Source organism: Lissotriton helveticus, chromosome 2_2 (assembly GCF_964261635.1).
Source record: "Lissotriton helveticus chromosome 2_2, aLisHel1.1, whole genome shotgun sequence".
Taxonomy (NCBI): Eukaryota; Metazoa; Chordata; class Amphibia; order Caudata; family Salamandridae; genus Lissotriton; species Lissotriton helveticus.
The window spans coordinates 299,112,769-299,133,083 of record NC_136060.1 but is presented as its reverse complement, the minus strand read 5'-3'; the positions used below and the strand labels follow the sequence as shown (position 1 = coordinate 299,133,083).

The 20,315-nt window shown below is 45.2% G+C and overlaps 1 protein-coding gene across 1 annotated transcript in view; it reads left to right on the top strand.

Annotated features, from left to right (window-relative positions):
* The window catches only part of CC2D2A (coiled-coil and C2 domain containing 2A), a 527,307-nt gene that overhangs the window by 278,936 nt on the left and 228,056 nt on the right, over nucleotides 1-20,315 (top strand). The gene's annotated exons all lie outside the window — the stretch shown is intronic.

The window sequence follows — 20,315 nt, the reverse complement described above, 5'->3', positions numbered from 1 at the left end:
TTTACTGCTAAAATTTTGAAGTAAATGACGGTTTACAGTTTTTTATACCACTGATTTTCTTACAACTCCAAAAGAAAGTTAATTTCATTAAATTAACTAGCACAATTCTGCCTCACTTGCTAACGTTTTAAGGTATCCTGCCACTATGCCATTATATCAGACTTAAATCTGTGCATTTAATGTTTTTATTGGGTCCTAAAGTTAATCTCTCGCATAGACATAGGAAACCTTCTATGTTTAATAATTGATTCTGTTTAATTTAATAATGTTTTGCTTAATGTGGATTGTGTATTATTTATTTAGCATGTGCTATGTCCTTGGGTGTGGTTTTGAAGTTGGAATAGACTGAATACACTCGTCGTACGATGGGAATTACTTTAAATCATGAGTGGTCTCAATGAAAATATATTGGTGGTCTGAATTGCATGATTACTTCTCAGTGCTACTGATGTTCAAGCCTTCATGCTACGCATGGAGTATAGTACACAAAGAATGTCAGGAATCTGTTTTATTCTATATTTGTTTTTTCCAGTTTAATGTAATGTTTGTTGGTCATAGGCATTAATGGAAATTCACCACAGTGCCTGGTGTAGCACTAGTAACATCATCCACTCGTTGGCTCTATGAGGTCAGAGGAAGAGATGCCACATGACCTTGAAACCTGCTGATATCGCAGGACATGTTTGGCCTCGGTGACTTCAAATGAAGTGCACTTTTGAAACGAGAGTATAAGATCATAACATAACAATAGTAAAGAAGCATACAAATATACTTTAGGTACCAACCATATACTAAATGGAGGGTAGCCATGTTATGTTACTGAGTACAGCATTATCAGCCAAGTTGCAGCCAGTAAAATGCCCGGACTCGACCCTTTATGACCATGTTAACCATATATATCTACTCCATGAATAGAGATGATCAACCTATTCCAGCATCACTTTGGGAATAATTGGCTTATTTGTTCTTTTCATGGAAATTACTGTCATAATACAAAAGCTTACTGTTCCTGGCCTTTAGACAACAGAGATGTCGATTACTTTGAAAGTGGCTCTACCTGGCTGTCAGGCCTAGGCGTGATAGAACTGTGACAAACATAGGTTACAGAGGTATTAAAGAGCTACCCCCTGTCATACAGAACATATTGCATGGGATCCTGCACAGTAAAACTATGACTTTGGTCACTAAAACAAGTACAGACACATGCTGCAGACAGCAGAGCCTTATTGGGCACAGATCTTAGTGTCAGACTTATGCCGGCATGATTACGAACTATGCAAATACATCAGTTTGGGGTCCGGCCTGTGCACTTAACAGAACTAATGCAGCATCAGGATGAAATGTGACAGGAGAAAGGGAAGAAGTCTCCTCAAAAGCTACAGGCATGCATCTGTTTTATCTTGGTTACATAGAATACTGTCGGAGTTCTGTCCATAGTTTGGAAAGCTTGTGAGAATTGATAAATCTGTTACTGGTGCTGCATGTCACAAGTGGATGGTGGGGGCTGGAGGAACCCATCAGGATAAATGTGCGTCGGTGAGCCAGAAAAGATGAGACAAAATGATCCTAGAATAGCACAAAAAGTAACTGTGGGTCCATTAAATGACCCAGAGTAAGCAGCTGAGGGCACTGCAGTCCTTCTGTGGTGTTAGAGCACAACTTTATTAACTAATTGTGCAAATCAGTTATCTTTCTGTCATAACAGTAGCTTGTGTTCGTATAGCACCTACTGCTCCTATTGTTACTATTTCTCTTGGCAGGTTGAAAGTCTTAGTTGCCTGCCAGGATTCAAATTCATGACTTTTAGTATTGGCTTTTAAGTCATGAACTTGAACCCTGACAACAGGATGAACTTAACCCAAGTGCCACATCACAACAAGTGCCAGGTCTTCTGTTACTATTGTTACTCATGCTGTGTACTAACGAGTATTTTAGTTAACCCGAAGCAGGACGGGCAGCCAATCTTATTTATAAGAGCTCTCTGTATTTGCTTATGAATAGGTCGTCCATGATTGTCTTGTTTCCATACTTGCTCTCACTCAGTGACCGCAGAGCTTATTTCTGGGCAACCCTGCCTGCTCAACTTGCAGGCCCAGCTCCATGGCCGCTTGGATCTATAGCGGTGCAGGCCAGCCATGCTGCTACACGCACTTCAGGGTAAGCTATCAAAGCTAAGGACTGGGACCTTAACTGTAGGTGCCCCTCAACAGTGAAAGCATCATGTATGATATCTGCGGCTCACGTGGGAGGGTGGAAGCACTTTTCTGTTATAAATAGCCTCCTTCCCCTCTCCCTTCGTCCACCGAGCCTCTACTGGTTGGTTATTGATTGGTAGCAAGGCCTACTAATAGATAGAAAATAATTGGGTATATGCGGTTCACTTAGGCAAAGGTCCAAAATTTAGAACAGTTCACTAAGTGTAACAGAAGTACCACATTTTATCTGGGCACATGCAAGTGACTCGTCTACCAAGAAAACTTAATCAGGAAATCCTCCTTGGGGGAAGGGAGGGGCAGTGCCTTGTGTCATCTCCACTTGGCTGTCTGAGAGTCACATGTACTTTTTGCCCCTGGTGCTTTGTTTCTGACTGTTAAGCCATTGGCAGCAAAGGAAGTGCCAGGGTTACCAAAGGACAAACCAGGGGTAACACCTCCTGCCTTGGTACACCCCTAAATGATGCCTTTGACATTTTAATGCACAGGGTATGTTGTGTGCATAATGGTGTACGGTGATATCTTGGTTACCTGGAATACTGCAGGGGTTCGGTCCAGTATTGGAAACCATCAGAGAATGCCTAGATCTTTTACTGGCACTGCATGTCACAAGTGGGTAACGGAGGCTAGAGGAATCAGTCAGGATGAACGTGCGTCAGTCAGCCAGGAAAGATGGGGACCAAGTGGGAACTTTGCATCAGCAGTGATTGAGCAGGGCGGTGTGGTAGTGTGTGAATGGCAATGAAGGGTCAAGCATGACGAGAAGGCTGAGTTCTCCATTGCCCATTAGTAGCTTAGATGGTTGCACTGTGGGGAGGAGGAGGAGGATCAAGAATAAGATGTATTAATTGAAGCCAAAAATAGAATGAAGAATTATTTTAATACAACTATGAGGGTTATAATGGAAAGGTATAATTTCTTCTACCATGAACAAGCACATGGTTAATCGATTGCGTCTTATGTAGCAACTTTAAGGATGTTGGCTACAACATGCTCCTTCAGCGACATGGATGAAATGATTCGCTATCAGGTGGTGATGTGCACCACTTGTGTAAAAGCACAAGAAAAATGATTGTGTCATGGCAATCCTACCCTAGAGAATGTGATTTCTACTGTAAAGAGCATTGAAAGGTCGTCTAAGGGAGTGAAGTTACTGCAGAAACCTGACAAACATCATCTAGTAGCCAATCTAGTGCGCAAAGAAGGAGAAGCGTCGACAAACCAGTTGAGATAGCACAGCAAAAATAGCAATCCAAATTCGAGCAGAAACTAATTGCCATGCTATTGTATCGGTTCTTGTACCCACTTGGCATCTAACAAAGGATGTACTGCTTTAGGCAAAGTCTACAAGGGATAATGAAAGACAGGACATTTCCTTATGGTCTGTAAAACCCCTCGCTTCAAGTAGGTCTGCAGAGTGGAAGAATCAAAATCAGAGGAAGTCAATTGACAATGAAATTATGGAAAATGTAGTATTACTTGTGGCCCTCATCAACAATGAAGATATACAGAATCAACCAAAATGCAAGTCTTGCACTTCACGTATTTGTGATCGATAAGTATTGTATCCTTTTATTTTATTTTTCAGTGGAGTGGCTCCAAATAATGTGCTCGGGGTCGGTGCTTCACTAGATTATTCAGATTAAATCATCTGTGGCCCAGTCAGTGTACTAGAGCTGTTTAGGTAAAGGTTAGTCTTCTTTTCAAGTAACTAGGTATAAAATACAGACTTAGCTTGAAGAACAGTGACATTCAGGGCAGGTTCACAAAACATTTTTTACTGATGCTATTTCATGTCCATGTTGGTAAGATAAGGCTGTGCTTGATCCAACACAGCACCCTTATTTTAAAAGGTGGACACTGGCAGTAAACACACTTAGTCCAGTTACCCTAAATGTACCGTGAGCGAGACTCAGGTAGTGAGACTCACCCACAGTAAAGGTCCTAAAACCAGGTGACCAAAAGCAAAAAATCCTGTTGGACTAAATGAGCGGAACCGAATCACTGCAACTGCCATAGAGAAAGAAAAATGAATACATTTGAAAAGATATGGACTCCCTTCCGCACCTACATCAAACATAGAGGTCACCATACAGGAGGGTCATGACATGTCAGTGATACTTCATAGGTCATGCCTATGTCTACCCAGTTCATCATGGGCATATGAGGGAACAGAAGAGTCAACACAAGATTAAAATAAAATTATTATTTATGTTTTATTATATGATCAGAAAGTATATGTGGTTTTACAAGAGAAACAATGTACAAATGAGTAGCTTCTGTATTGTTTAAGTAGAGTCTCACATCCAAGTTTCAATGACCATGTAATGCTTTTGAATGTTATGATTTAACCATTTATTTCGAAGAACCATCATGTGTTGAGACACAACTTCTCAAAAACCCTAAGCAAAGTTTTGAAAAAAAAGAAATAGTAAATGGACACATGAGTTTTTGATGAAAATGGATTTAGTGCTAAATATATTTTGGTTGCATCTTTTAGAGAGCTAAGCATGTAAGGGCTATGTCTTCCGCCATATTACAGTAAGAACATCAGCTCCCATGAGCGAATACTTCAGAGGAATGTCCTCTCATCCACCATGACCACTTACCTGTGAGCACCTATGTTAACATGACACATGCACTTTTTCAAATCTTCATATATTTTAGGGAGACAAGCTTAGTATGCCTCCTTTAATTTAAGAGACATCCTGTACAAAGTCGAGACTCCTTCAAGTCCAAGACCAAGAGTGCAATGCAAGTCCAAAAGAGCCTCCTGGTTTAACAGCCAGTTAGCCTCCTTAAAAAAGATTTGCAAGAAACTTGAAAGGAACTGGAGGAAGACCTACACCCCAGACCTTACAATTCTATATAAAAGATCCAACAGACAATAACATGATGAAATAAAGCAAGCCCAGGCCATACACTACGAGGAGAAAATTAACATGTCTTCCAACTACCCCAAGGAACTATTTAAATTCATGAAGTCACTTGCTACGATAGAGCAGGGCACCCCCTGCATCAGTCCTTGAAGGGGAGATGTAATGAGCTAGCCACTTTCTTTAAAAACAAAGTTGATAACATATATAACTCACTGCAAGGTAGCCCTACGGGTGGACCCAAAGTGGGGCAGGGTAACCTTTGTAGACCAGGCCAGTACTTAGGCACTGACCTATCAGGTCTGCCTACGGCCCTGGTAGTAAATAACTTTATGGCTTTGAACATAGAACACACAGGTCACCTCTTGAGGAACACTTAATCTGGCTCACCACTAGATCCCCCACTCCCACATATTCTACTCCAGGGCGAGTACTCCATCCTTTCTACGATGGCACTGCTTCTCTCTCAATCTCCTAGTACGAAGATAGTCCCCAAGAAGTGGAAGCATGAAATTGTCAAGCCCCTGCTTAAGAAGCCTCATTAAGACCCCACCGTACTGGGGAATTTCCATCCCATTTCACTGCTATCCATCTTGGGTAATGTAGTGGAAAAACATGTCAATCTTATCAAATCAAATCAAATCAAAGGGTACTTTATTCGGTTACAATCGATAACCATAAAATCATTCAAAATTCATTACATTCATTACATTAAAATATACACAAGATTGCGCAAAAAATATTACATTAAAAGAGGTTTTTACAATTAAAAACAAGAACAAAAGTACATTAACCGGTTATAAACGGGAGAAGTGGGGCAGATAGACTGCATCATGGCTATAGCGTTCTGTCCTTAGTTAATGATGTTAAACAGAGTTCAACGTATATGCAGTACTGGGGTAGAAGTGATACAATTCTCGTGTTTTTATTTGCCCATCTCCTCTTTGTGGCTCCCAGCTACGCAAACATGGAACGACCTGCCTATCTTTAAAATTGACAATTACCAAATCACCTACCATGTTCTTAGGCCGAGACCCTATCCACCCCACCCTTCTCATACTCAAAATTCTGCCATTGATACTAGTTGGGAGGGGTCTGTTTTTCGTCAGCCAATACTGAACTTTGTTTTTAAGGCCCTGATGGCCTTCAGTTTTCCCAACAGTGAGCTCCGGCACTCCCGATAGGACGCACACATAGGGTCCTGCCTCTGGTGGTAAATGTATGCAATTATTGGTTTTTACTAGACCCTCGGGAAGCTTACTTAGTTGGGTCGGCCGTGCTCTAGAGATAGAGCTGTTGGCTGTAATGCATTTATTAAAAGGCTCCTTACTTTTAGGTGCTCGGGATTCAGGGTCCGATGGTTGACCCAGGGGGGTTTTATGATTGACAACGGTGTCATAGGTATTTAAAGCAGCTATGCTCTGAGATTGGTTGTTTGTCAGGTTGTTTACCTCTAGTTCTGCGAGCTTTACCCCAATTCTCTCTATCCTGTCGATTATCGGGACAAGCAGGTTTTAAGCAGTTCTTCTAGGCTAGCTAGCAGGGTGGCTGGAAGGATGGATACAGGTTTTTCCAGTAATTGATTGGGGCTCTCAGGGGTGGTGGCAACTGTAACCATAAGTGGTTTTAAGGTGGTTTTTGGGTGTTTCGAGGGTCTTCTGTTGCAAGCTACACTTTTACGTTTAATACCCTGGGCAAGAACCTGTGGACATTCTATCGGTTGGGCGATGGGAATTTCTACTAAAGCAACATCCGGGTTTACCAGGGAACTGATAATGACTTGCTGCGGTTTTCTGGGCTTAGGACTTCCAGAACCCACAGGGCGTGAATAGGGACCAGTCTGTACATCTTCCTGCGATATAATGTTATACTTAGTGTTACAAATCCCATTAAGCTCTTTCAACAATACAGTGTTCGGCGAATCAAGTGGAGTTGAGGGGGATCCTTCGCAGCATGTGACATCTTTGGGAAGGCTGTGTTCGATAGTAGCAATGGCCGATGTCACCCTGGTTAGATACAGGTCCAGTGTCCCTTTCAAGGATCCACCATGAGCAGGAGTTTGATTGTAGAGTACTTTAGTCGTCATGGGGCAGCTAAATTCACACACCCATGCAAGTGAGCAGACAGTTTATTAGACTACTTCCTTATTGTGTCCGGGGAAAGGCTTGGTAGGCTCTGGGCAGTACTCTGTAAAGATCCTACCTTGGTTCTTCGGTAATCCAAGAATCGTGTCCCGGCCTCTTCTGGCCTCTCTCAGCCCGCGACGCGAGGGCTGCCCTCCCTTGTGAAGCACCTTCGGGCGCGGTGCTGCTGGCAAAGGAGTCTGGGGGATGTAGTTCTGCTTCAATTGTACGGCGGGAGGGGAACGGAAGGCACCAACAGGCTGTAGAAACTCCCCAAGAAGCAGGTAGGGGGTCCGAAAATCACCCGAAAATCACCCGCCCAAGTATCCTGGCAGCCCCCACTCCACAGGGGCTGCCCTCCCTTATGAAGCGCCTCCGGGCGCGGTGCTGCCGGCAAACGAGTCTGGAGGATGTAGTTCCCCTCCCCACTGCGGCCGCAAGCTGGAGTTCTGCGGCAACGGGAGGGGAACAGAAGGCACCAACAGGCTGTAGAAACTCCCCAAGAAGCAGGTAGGGGGTCCGAAAATCACCCGAAAATCACCCGCCCAAGTGTCCTGGCAGCTGATGTGGTTTCCGCTCACCTCGCAATAAGAGAGAGGCTCCGTTAACGTCTCCGTGAGCCCTGTCTCCGTGAGCCCCCTGCAGATGTCTGCAGTAATCCTCCGAAATCCTTCCCTTCGGAAATGCCGAGTGCAGGAGTAAAACAGCCAACAAACTCCAGGCTCAGATTTCGGCAAAGCTGCCTCCGAAGGGTTAACCTCTCCTTACGCTTAGCTCAGCTCGAGTCAGTGTTCTCCCTCTTCTCGGTCTCTTCCTGTAGCACATAACATCATACCACGGGAAAAAGAAATTTACGCCACTCGGGAAGAGCCCAAAAGTGTAAAAGCGGCGTCAAATATCCAACAAAGACTGCGGGGAAATCGCCGATGTCAACGACAACGCAGAAGGCAGCAGAGCGCTAGCAAACATGCCAGCTACCTGCCGCCGCCATCTGTCAATCTTATCATTTCACAATTTCTGGAGGAGAACAACATCTTGCATCAGACTCAGATGGGCTTCCGACAGGAACACAGGACGGAGTCTGCCCTCCTCGTGGTAACCGAGATGCTCAAAATGATACTTGATCAAGGGGGCTCAGCCGCAAATCTACTTCTTGATTTGAGCATGGCTTTTGTTACCGTGGATCACGGTACCCTAATACGCAGATTGAGGGAGATCGGTATCCAGGATAAAGCCATCCAAAGAATAGCTTCCTTCTTAAATGATCGATTCTTCTAGATTATGGAATCCATTAACCTTTCAGACACGCTCCTGGACTCATGCGGATTTCCACAGGGCTCGGCACTCAGCCCCACTATGTTTAACAAATATAAGCATTCACTAGTGGAAATTGTGCAGGAGTTAGGGTTGTCAATTGTGCCATACGCTGATGACACACAATTAGCAGTTTCAGTGTTCAACGAGACTGACTCCAACCACCTTCAACTGGTACCATGCACGGAGAAGGTGGCCAGCTGTATGGCCAGCTGCAGCCTTAAGCTGAATGGCGATAAAACAGAGCTGATGTTCCTGGGGAATTGCCCTGGGCCTTGGGCCAAGATTAGATGGCCAGAAGATTGGGGTGCACCCCCTGTCCCCAAACCTCCCATAAATAATCTGGAGATGTGGTCAGACCTCTCACGCCTGGACTACGATAACTCCCTGTATTTTGGTGCCCCAAAATACTTGGTCAACAGACTGCAGGTTGCCCAAAACATGGCGGCTAGGTTACTCCTGAAGATACCAAGACAGGAGTCAGTGAGGGTCTCTCTAAAAAAGCTGCGCAGGCTGCCCGTTCATTCCAGGATCAGATTCAAAGCCCTCTGCTTAGCTCATAAATCTATGAATGGTAGGGGCCCAGCTCTGCTAAAGACACTCATCTCCCTATATGTCCCCATAAGGTCCCTCAGGTCATCGTCCGACTTCCTTATGAATACACCAAAGATAAAGAGATCAAGATGCGGGAAGAAGATCCTTGCCATTCTTGGTCCCTAAGCTCTTGAACTCAATGACCACTGAACTGAGACTGCTGAAAGGTGAACGTAGTTTCAGGGAAAAACGTAAGAAATAGCTATTCCCATGATTTTTTTTTCCTATCACCTCTGCCTCCTCTCTTCAGCGCTGGGAAGCCCTTGGGCAGCTATGAGCTTTACAAATCCCCAAACATAGACATAAGTCTCATTGAAGGTACACCAAAACCTCCAGCAGTCTATGATTCCGTTGACACAGAGAACAAAATAAAATATGTATTCTTCCATTTTTGAAAATGGCCTGGAGTCTGTGGAGTAAACAGGATCTTCGATTAGGTGTACATGGCGTTAGGAGAATCCTTGTCTGGGTCCCACTACTGTACGGAACCAGTGCTGAGAAATTTAATATTCTTCTTCTGAAGAAAACACCAACTATTCATGCTCTCTATTCCAACGAATAGGTTCTCATTATGTGCAAGTCCCATAGTCTTTTTGGTACTGTGTTCAATAAAAGATATTTGAACGTACTTAAAATCATTCAAAAACATGCAGTACTGCACAACTCATAAATGCTATGGAGTTCCTGCTTTGCAAAAGTGTATTTCTCGTTCTGTTTCAACAAATTAAAAATTACTTGGTAATAATAAGAATAGGTTGCAATATATTGATATAAAATGTCACCCAAAAGAGACCTGCAACATTGTACTATTTTCTGGCAGTGACTTAGATATGTACCCACTTTGTGAAGAAAGAATATATTTTAGTTTCTACTTATTGTTGACATGAATTCCATTTGTGTGATGTGGCTGCAACTGCTTCTGCCATCCAATCCACCCACCCAATCAATCAGGTGACTTGTAAAGCGTGATTATTTACCGGTAGGGGTCTCAAGGCGTGGGTGGGGGGGCTGCTGATCCGCCGAATGCACTGTGGTTCAGTGGAAGAGCCAGGTCTTGAGGTCCTTCCTGAATTGAGGCAGTGACGGTGATTGCCTGAGATGGAGAGGCAGGGTGTTCCCGGTCTTTGCTGCAGGTAGGAGAAGGACCTTCCTCCAGCCATGGTCTTGCGGATAAATAGGATTCTAAACAAGGCCGGATGGGTGGAGCGGAGGTCTCTGGTGGGTGTGTGGAATGAGAGGAGGTGGTGAAGGTATGCAGGTCATGCATCGTGTAGGGCTTTGTAGGCATGTGTGAGGAGCTTGAAGGTGATTCTTTTGTTTACTGGGAGCCAGTGGAGGTCTCTCAGGTGGCTCGTGCTGTCGCTGTGGCGGGGGATATTGAGGATGAGTCTGCAGAGGCGTTCTGAATGTTCTGTAGTTTCTTGAGGACTTTTTGTGTGATGCCGGCATAAAGTGAATTGCCCGAGTCGATTCTGCTGCTGATGAGTGCGTGGGTGACCGTCTTTCTGGACTCGGTGGAGATCCACTTAAAGATCCTTTGGAGCAGGCGTAGCGCGTGGAATCAGGATGATGAGATGGCATTGCCCTGGCGGTTCATGGTGAGCGTGGAGTGCAGGATGATTCCAAGGTTTTGTGCTTGATCTGTGGGTGGGGGGGTCCAAGATCTGCAGGCCACCAAGAGTTGTCCCGGGCAGAGGGGGTGGAGCCCAGGATGAGGACTTCGGTCTTCTTAGGGTTGAACCTGAGGCAGCTGTCCTTCATCCAGGTGGCAACAGCCTTCATCCCGTGTGGAAGTTGTTCTTGGTGACTGTGGGTTCGTTGGTGCGGGAGAGGATCAGGTGGGCATTGTCGGCGTAGGAGACGATGTTGAGGCTGTGGTTCCTTACGATGGCTGCTAGCAGGGCCATGTAGATGTTGAAGAGAGTGGGGCTCAGGGAGGAGCCCTGAGGCACTCGGCAGCTGATCTCTGTGGGTTCAGAGTGGATCGGAGGTAGTCTGACTCTCTGTGTTCGACCGATGAGGAAGGAGCAGATTCCAGGGCTTTGTCACGGATGCCGGCATCATGGAGTCTTGTACATAGGGTGCAGTGGGAGACTGTGTCGAAGGCAGCCAAGAGGTCCAGGAGGATGAGGGCTGCAGTTTTGCCTCGGTCGAGGAGGTTGCAGACGCTGTCGGTGATGGCGAGGATGGCTGTTTCAGTGCTCTGGTTGATTCGGAAGCCGTATTGGGAGAGGTCCAGGACGTGGTTTGCTTCAACGGACTCGGAAACTTGGGCATTGATGGCCTTCTCAATGACCTTGGCTGGGAAAGGGAGCAGTGAGATGGGTCTACTGGTTGTGTTTCAAAATATATACAGCCATAAGAAGGTTTTTCAAGCAGACATTTCAGTGCTTGTTTCAAGGCGGAAAAGGACGAAAACATTATTGAAACCAGGATGAAAATATGGACAGTGAACACTTGTATCGTTTACACGTTGATGTCAGTGGTGCTCTGCAGAGATATCGCATGAATTTTATGTGACCGTTTCCCAAATGAAGGAAGGTCCAAACACGGACAGAAAGAGGAAGAAAAAAACAGGGATGTGGGCGAGGAGGAGGGAGAGAGGGATTAAAGAAGAGAGGGTGTGCGGAGAAAGGCAGTGAAGACAGGGAGAACTAGACAGAGAGGAGGGAGAGTATGAGGGGGTAAAGGAAGTGAGAGAGGTAGAGAGGGGAGGGCAAGAGAGGAAAGGAAAGTGAGAGGAAGTAGAGCCGGAGGGAGGGGCGTAGTTGAGGAAGGAAAGGAATAAAGGGACTCAGAGAGTGGTGTACATCGGGGTGTCAGACAGGGCTGCATTTTGGCCCCGTTTCTTTTTAATTTATATATTAATAATTTGGAGGAGAATCTTTTAAATACAGGTGCAGACTACCCCTATGTCGGGCGCAAAGGGTTACCTGTCTTACTTTATGCGGATGACGCCGTTTTGTTGGCTAGGACCGCAAAAGGGCTTCAATCTCTACTTGACACCTTTTTTAGCTTTATGAAATCCCAAGACCTCGCCATTAACAACACAAAATCTTTTGTAATGAACATGGGGAAAGGTTATAAGAAGACGTTTTCATTTCATGTTAATGGGGAGAAGATTCCTACAACAAAAACCTTTTCATATCTGGGTGTCTTGTTCGACAACCAGTTGAAATGGGACCCTGCAGTCAAGAGGAAAAGGGGGGAGATGATCCGGGCAAACGCGGCCATTTTTAAATTTGCCAGGAAAATGGGCAAACGCCCAATTGCCGCGCTGTTAAAAATTTATCAGGCCAAGAGCGTGGCGGTAGGCTGCTATGGAAGTGAGTTATGGGGGCACACGGCAGTCAATGACCTTATGGTGGCAGAAAATAATTTTCTGAAACATCTGCTGGGGGTTCCTAGGGGAACTGCTAGCTCTATGGTGCATGAAGAATTAGGCACTCCCTTTTTAAGTGATACTATAGCGCTACGACCATTAATTTGCTGGTTAAAATGTTGGCTAAATAAAGACCTGCCTCTAAACCACCAACTCCTGAGAGAAGCTTTATGCTGGGATAATATGCTTAAATTCCCGTGGTTAAAATATCTAAAAGTTTGCTTCTCCAGACTGGGGCGGCCAGAGCTCTTTGTAAACCCCGACTCTATTATTACAGCTGATGTAGAGTTCGTGAGGAATTTTTTTTCCCTCTCACAGCATTTGTATCGTGAGGAGCTGGAACTAAATAAATGCAGTGTCCGGAATTATGTTGTTCTGAAATCTACACCAAGTATGGAACCCTATTTGTCCTGGCCGATGTCGGCCTATGATCGTTATTTGTTAACCAGGTTCCGTCTGGACTTTTTCCACCTATTCCTAGCTGTTCCAAAAGGCAGCCACCGAGGCCAAGTGCTACCACCCTGCGGCTGCGACAACGTGTCTCCGCAGGATCTGGTGCACTTTTTATTTATTTGTCCTTTTTATGATATACCTCAGAGGTTTTATCTTAAGCCTATTCTTAAAAAACTGAATTTTAACCAAGTTAGACCTGCACTTTGTTATTTACAGCTGCTATCTCACGAATGCACTTTATTTGTAATTGGCTTCTTAAAATTGGCCATAAAATTTAGAAATAGCATGGAGGGTTAATTGCCCAGAACTGTTGTTAATGTTGTATCTGATTAACGGTGATTGTAAACTCTGGATATGTGGCTTTTAGATATCTGATTTTATTTGTGTTTTTATTAAATTGTGCTTTTATGGTTGTTTTTGTATGAATAACCGAATAAAGATTTTGACTATGACTTTGACTCAGAGTGGATAGAGTGCTAGTGTAGGGAACGATAGATAGATGGATGAAGTTACAGACAGGAAGGTGTTAGGAGGGGGCGAGAGAGAGGGGGAAGAGCGAGTGGATGGAAGCAGAAGGAGAGAAAAGAGGTTTTTCTAATCAATATTGTTTTATGAGAAAATTATGTTGTGGCCCCTTTACAAACCAATTTTAGATCAATATCTATATAACCCATTTTTAGAAAGAGTTTTAATTCTCAGAGTTAGAAGTCACATTCTAGTGCCAGACCTTGGTCACTGCTAGTCTGTTGACTATTCCAGAAGGTCAAAGACAAATGGTTTCCCAAGGCTGCTATTAATAAGGTAACTCAATGGATTAATGAAATGTGTTGTGTCTCGAGTATTTTCAGCACAAAGTCAGATGGTGGCAGGGAGAATTTAGAAAGTTGATCAAGGAAAAGAACATAATAATATGATGTAAATTGGAAAGACAGCAGTTAGTGTTCTGATCCTGTAAGATATGAGACAATTACTTGTATGATGCACGCAGATACAATTTAAAAAGAGCCATTATCGGACTCTGAAATTGACTGCACCACAGCATCGATTAAAAACAAATTCCCACAAAATGGTGCATTTTCTATTCCCTTTTGTAAGGTGCGTGAGTGGGAATATCAGCGCATGGTGTTAACTAAAAGGCAATTCTAAACTACATTAGGAATACATTTAAAATAGTAATTTATAAACATTTTTATGTAAAGCCCCTTTTCAGTAAAATAAAATTTAGCTGTGACCTCAAGTGATATACTCTGATTAAATGTTTAACGGGAACGCTGAATATTATAAGCACATTAGATGTTAGGGGGTGATATTTGGGAATAAAGTCACAGAGCTCACCAAAGAACATATTAAGTGGTGCATACCCCCACCTCGTTCTCCAGACTTTAAATGTTACAATATAGACACAATTGCAATGCAGGATTCCCATACTCACACCCACATACAGACTTTGCAGGTAAAGACCGTAGTAGTGCAAGATTTCCTAAAACAAAAAGTACAAATGAAACACAGCCAGGAGCAATGCAAACTTGCCCTCAAACACAGTACAGGTCCTTGAAATCATGGCAACGATGTATGTTTTTTGCAAAAAGGATGAGAATGGGCAACAATCATACAAGATCACCTCAGGGGCAGAACAAGTGTAGCATGGGTTAGAGAAGTGCAAGCCTAGGTGCAACGCCTACCCTGGGTGGCTTCCTGGCCCCAATGCTGTTTGCAGGGAGGTGTGAAGAGTTAGAGGTATGCTGTAGAGCCCCTTGGTCTCTGATGATGTGCTCCAGAGAGAACATCTATTCCGAGGTCCTCCTGCCCAGATTGTGTAGCTGGAGGGGGAGTTGTGACAGAAGCCTCAGTCTGCACTCAGTTAGGCCGTGTGCAGTGAGGAGTTGGAAATGGGGCATGCCAGTGGGACCCTCCTGGGGCCTGGCTTAACTTTTAACCCCCCACCTCGGACGATTTTGGCCCTATGACCCGGCATCATTATTAGGGGGAGGAAGTCACGCACCCCCCCTCCCCAGGACGATTTTGGTCATTGAGCCCCAATCCCCAGGGCCCGGTGATATTTGCAGGGGAAGGGGGACACTTGGCCTCCTCCCTGGGCCATTTTCAGCTCCAGGGACCCCTTGCCTTGGGGCCTGGTAGCATTTTGCAGAGGATGGAGGCACATAGCCCACTCCCAGGCATATTCCAGCCCTGGGGACTCCATCTCCCTGGGCCTTCGAACTTAAAGGTGGGTGGGCACCCACCACAGTCTCGTTGGGGGCTGAGGGGTGAGCCCTAGAGCCCAAGCCGGCTCCTTGCATACAACAGGAGCTGCCATTGCTCCAGCTCGCAGGGAGCAGCTCCAAATGCTGTTCCCTGCAGACGGAAGCAGTATTTTGATCTGTTTCCCTGCCCGCATCACTGCGGGCAGGCAAACAGATCAAAAGTCTGCTCCCAGTGAGCTTGGATCGGACTGTTTGCTCCTGATTGACGGGAGCTTTGAAAATGCTCCTACCATGTGAGAGCAAACACAGGTTTCCCTGTCCACGCTGTGTTCTGGTAGTGAGCTTCCTGGGATATACCAACAGAGCTGGTCCCAGGGGAAAGGGTTCTGGGGTCATTAAGGGCTCAGGGAGGGGTGCAACATGGCCCCCTTCCCGTCAAGCAATCGGCCCCAGGGGAGCATTCACGGTGGGCTTTGGAGGCTCAGGTGAGGGGGCTGTGCAGCCCCTCTACCCATTTTCAATAGTTGCGGCTCCGGGGGTGGTCTCCCTGAGGCTTGTCATAGCTCAAGAAGAGGGGCCACGCAGCTCCCCACCCTATTTGAGTGGGCTCCCCTGGGCCTCAAGGCTTAGGGATGGGGCTGTGCATCCCCAGGGTCTCTGATGGCTCGGCAAGGGGAGGAGGAAAGTGTGTCCCCCTCCCCAAACATAATAGGTTCGGCCCGGGTGTGGTCTCCTCGAGGCCTCTGATAGCTCAGGATGGGTGGACATGAGCCCCTCCTCCCCATAAACATTGTTTTCAGCCCCAGGAGTGCACGGTCACGGTGGGTCACGGTGCAACCAGCGGTGTCGTCATTGCTGAAGCACTGTCATCGGCTGATGAACTGAAGTTGATGGCACCAGGCGGCGGTAGGCCAAAGCTACAGTGCGTCATGTAACTTTACGAGCGGTGCCCTTGAACCACGGTGCAAGCAGCGGCGGTGATTCCGGCATGGAACGTCGTCATCGCGGATACCAAAGCCTGCAGTGCGAAGTGCAGCAGTGCGGAGTGCGGTGCCCACAGGTCGCAGTGCGAGCAGCAGCTCGGTGGCGGCGTCAGCAGGCATCCTCGGTGAGACCAGGGTCGCGTTGGGGCTTTGCGGCGGTGCCCTTTGCGGTGCCGTCATGACACGTAGTCGGCAGTGGCGGCGTCGACTTTGTCGAGTTGCTTTTCTTTTGTTGCAGCACAAAACACACAGTTCCCAGTGCTGATGGCAGAAGAGCCTGAAGTCTTTGCTGTTCCTGAGACTTCTTGAACAGGGGGCAAGCTCTACCTCAAGCCCTTGGAGAAACTCACAACAGTAGATTGCACAAAGTTCAGTCCAGTCCTTTCACTGCCCAAGACGGAAGCAGCCACTGGAGGCCAACACAGCAAAGCATACAGCAAAGTGGTAGTAACTCCTAACAGCTTCCCCAGCTCTTCTTCTTGCCAGTCTTCTTGATCCGAAAGAGTTCTTTTGTTCTGGGATTTGGGCCCCAATATTTAACCCACCAAATCCTTTGTCCTCTGAAGGCAGAGAGTTCTGTACCTAGTCCAAACCAGTTCTGGTCAGTCTTGGAGCACTTTGTTTACAAGACTCCTTCTTTTCTTTGTCAGGATGGGCCAGGGTCCTCAGACACACCACAGCGGGTGGAGCCAGCATTGTGGAAGGCAGACACAGCCCTATTCAGACCCAGGTGCTACTTCTCCCACCACTCTACATGCAGATGGGTCTATTCAGCCCTGTGCTGACTCACCCTGTCTCCTGGAGCCACCCCAGCCCCTGTCACTCACAAACCAGACATGCAATACACAACCTAGCAGAGGCAGGCTAGATGGTTAGGCAAGAAAATACCTCATTTTTAAAAGGGGTATTTTCAAACACAGAATATTAAAACCAACTTCACTAAAAGATGTATTTTATCATTCTGAGTTCAGGCATACTAAATTCGTTTTTTTACCATGTTCCCTGGGTCAGTTAGGATTATAAGATGTTATAATCAAACTGCCCATGCTGGCCTATGGGAACAGGTAGCCTTGCAATAGTGAAAAACGAAATTGAGTGTAATTCACAACCAGGACATGCCGCACACATCGGGCATGTCTTACCTTTCACATACATTTATGGACCCTGGGACGCGCAGTGCACTTTACTAGGGACTGACACATAAATCAAATAGGCCAATCATGGAAACAACAATCCAGAACACATTTTATCACAGGAGCACTTGCACTTTACCACTGGTCAGCAGTGAGAAAAGTGTCCAGAATCATTACACCAGCAAAAACAGAGTCAATACCGGGAGGTCAGAAAGCAAAAACTCAGGGGGAACACGCCAAAAGATGCCAAGTCTAACAGGAGCTAAGGTGGATTAACCTTTTTTTGTGAAAGTTTTGTGAAGATTTGTCAAAAGTTATTAGCAAACCAAAAAATGCTCTCTGTATAGAAAGGCAGACTAACTATAACTACCTGGGACATCCGCCATTATGTAAGATATAAAGTTTTGATCCTGTGCATCAGCCTTCTAATTATTCATTCACAGCATCAACACTGACATTGTCTTGGGAAATGGGTGTGCATGATGTGAGAGATGGAGAAGGACAGACCTAAAACACATTCTACTGCAGCTTCTACTGAAAGAGAGGAACAAGCACATATAGCCGAGAGATTTTGACGTTTCAACTGTAGTGCATATCTGACCCAAACCTATATGAAGATCAGGGAGGCTGCAAGTTAAGTTGATGAACCCAGAAAAGACGGGAATATTACTATTGGCATCATCCAGATGGAGCATGGAGGTTTTGTTCACTCATAAGCCGAAATAAAGTAAGACTTTGTACTACTCATTATTACACACAGTTTGAGAGCGTATGGATGGCCAAAACATATGTTAAAATGTGGTGAGGTAGGACTGACAGCTAAGGCCCTGTGAGAAAATATAGCTGATGCTGAAATTAAAGCTGGGTCCGGGAGATGGCTATGGGGAAAACACCCAGCTCTTGATACTGTTATGCAGCATTTAGAGACTTAGGGCCAGATGTAGGTAGGCAAATACCGGTCGGTAACGGCTGAAATTCGGTAATTTCGGTCGTTACCGACCGGTATTTGGAAAATGAGATGTAGGTGGGCATTTTACTGATTCGGTAATTTACCGAATCGGTATTTTAAGGAATCGGTAAATTACCGATTCCTTAAAATACCAAATCGGTAAATTACCGATTTTGCTATGTAGGGAGCTTTCAAAAGAGTGCTTTCCCCCTTTTAAGATTCGTTATTTACCACCAACTACAAGTTGGTGGTATATAATGAAAACCTTGGAAAAAGCATTTTTTTTGCTTTTCCAACAGTGCCATGTTGCAGACATACATGCCCTTATGGCATGTATGTCTGCAACATGTGCACCCATACACAATTGAGGGGTGCAACAGGGTGTCAAAGTGACACCCTGCCACCCTTCAATGTTTCCCCCTTTTACCGAATCGGTAAATACCGATTCGGTAATTGGCAGTCATTCCTATCGGCCTCCAGTCCCAAAGGAATGAATGGCAATTACCGAATCGGTATTTACCAATTCGGTAATTACCGAAACTTACTGATTTGGTAATTATTTCGGTAAAATGACCTACAACCCATTTGCCTTTTCTTAAATACCGAATCGGTACGATTCGGTATTTAAGAATCGGTAATCTGGGATTACCTACATCTGGCCCTTAATGACTCCAGTGTTGGTGCAGATGTTCAGCATTTGAGTAGGAAACACTGCTTATCTCCAATAGAGCTGCCTCTTGTCCCCACCTCTCTACACCATAGCTATAGAACAAATTACTTTTGAGATCGGGAACCAGTTTTAGTGGAATAAACGTCGATGTCAGTATTTATTTCATAGCATAATACATATGATATACTACTATTCGTGAATGATGCTCAGACAGAAACCCCACAAGCCATAGCCACCATGGAATTATGTGGCAATGTCTCCGGAATTAGGGTGAATTGGAGTTAGGCCGGAGCCTTCAGCCTTTCCCCTGTTTACGCCAATGCACATGTTGCCCAATGTGAGTCATAAGGAAATGGGTGCCTGTTGTGCTGTGATACCCTGGTGTACCCATTTGCTGCTTTGAGACAGACCTACTAAATGGGGCATAAGACCATCAATGTTGGTCCTTAGGCAAGGACTGGCCTTTTAGAAAACATTGCCATTATCTGTCTTATGAAGAATAGCCCTGTCCTAAATTGTGGATCTGAGGTAGTTGGTTTGCTATTTATGTGCATTGCCAGTCCAGATCCTGGGAGAAATCTTTCGAGACCTAAATGTCATATTGCTAGACTTGATATGAGGATCAGCCAGGCGGAGGGTGACATTAACTAAACCCTGCCTGCCCCTGGATGAGTGTGGTCTGGCTCTCCCTGACTAAGAGCTGTATTACTTATCATCTCAGCCACAAAGTGTGGCAAGGTGGGTGAATGAACAGGTGGCTCGCCTGGGAGGAAGGTATCACAAAACTCCCCCATTGGAGGATCTGATGGGTACTGTTGGCACGCAAATCTGTACCACCTTAACTTATCCTATGCGTGCTAATGGCGCAGACCGGTAGCAGTGTAGTCCCTCTACAGACTTTGGTGCTCCCTGATTAGACCCATACCTACCTTTTGTAAGGCTCAATAATGACCTAGGACTGTGGCATTTTCAATAAGAATGAAAGACCCAGGTCAAAGCTTCAGGGCTTTATGTAGAGAATTATTAGGCAAAACGCACAAAACATCATCGATCAGGTTAGCAACAAGAATGCAGATCATAAGTACAAAGAAATCTAGCATAAATTTGTCCTATAAGAATGGGAAAATGGGAGTTCCCCCAACGTGGTAAAAGCAGGTATCTTTATATGAATTTAGACAGAGGATCTCACACATTTCTGCACAAATGCATGGTTCTCAGGATATGCACCAATGAAGAGCAGGCATCAAGAAACATTTCACTACAGAATACATTTAAATATTCTCTCATAATACTACTACATTGGATTCAGAGCTTCTCAGAGTTGATTCAGGTGACATGAACTGTAACATTGAATATAGAGCGACATGGGACAGCTAAGTTATTCTTGATAAAGTGCACCTAAATCCCAAAAACCTACGATT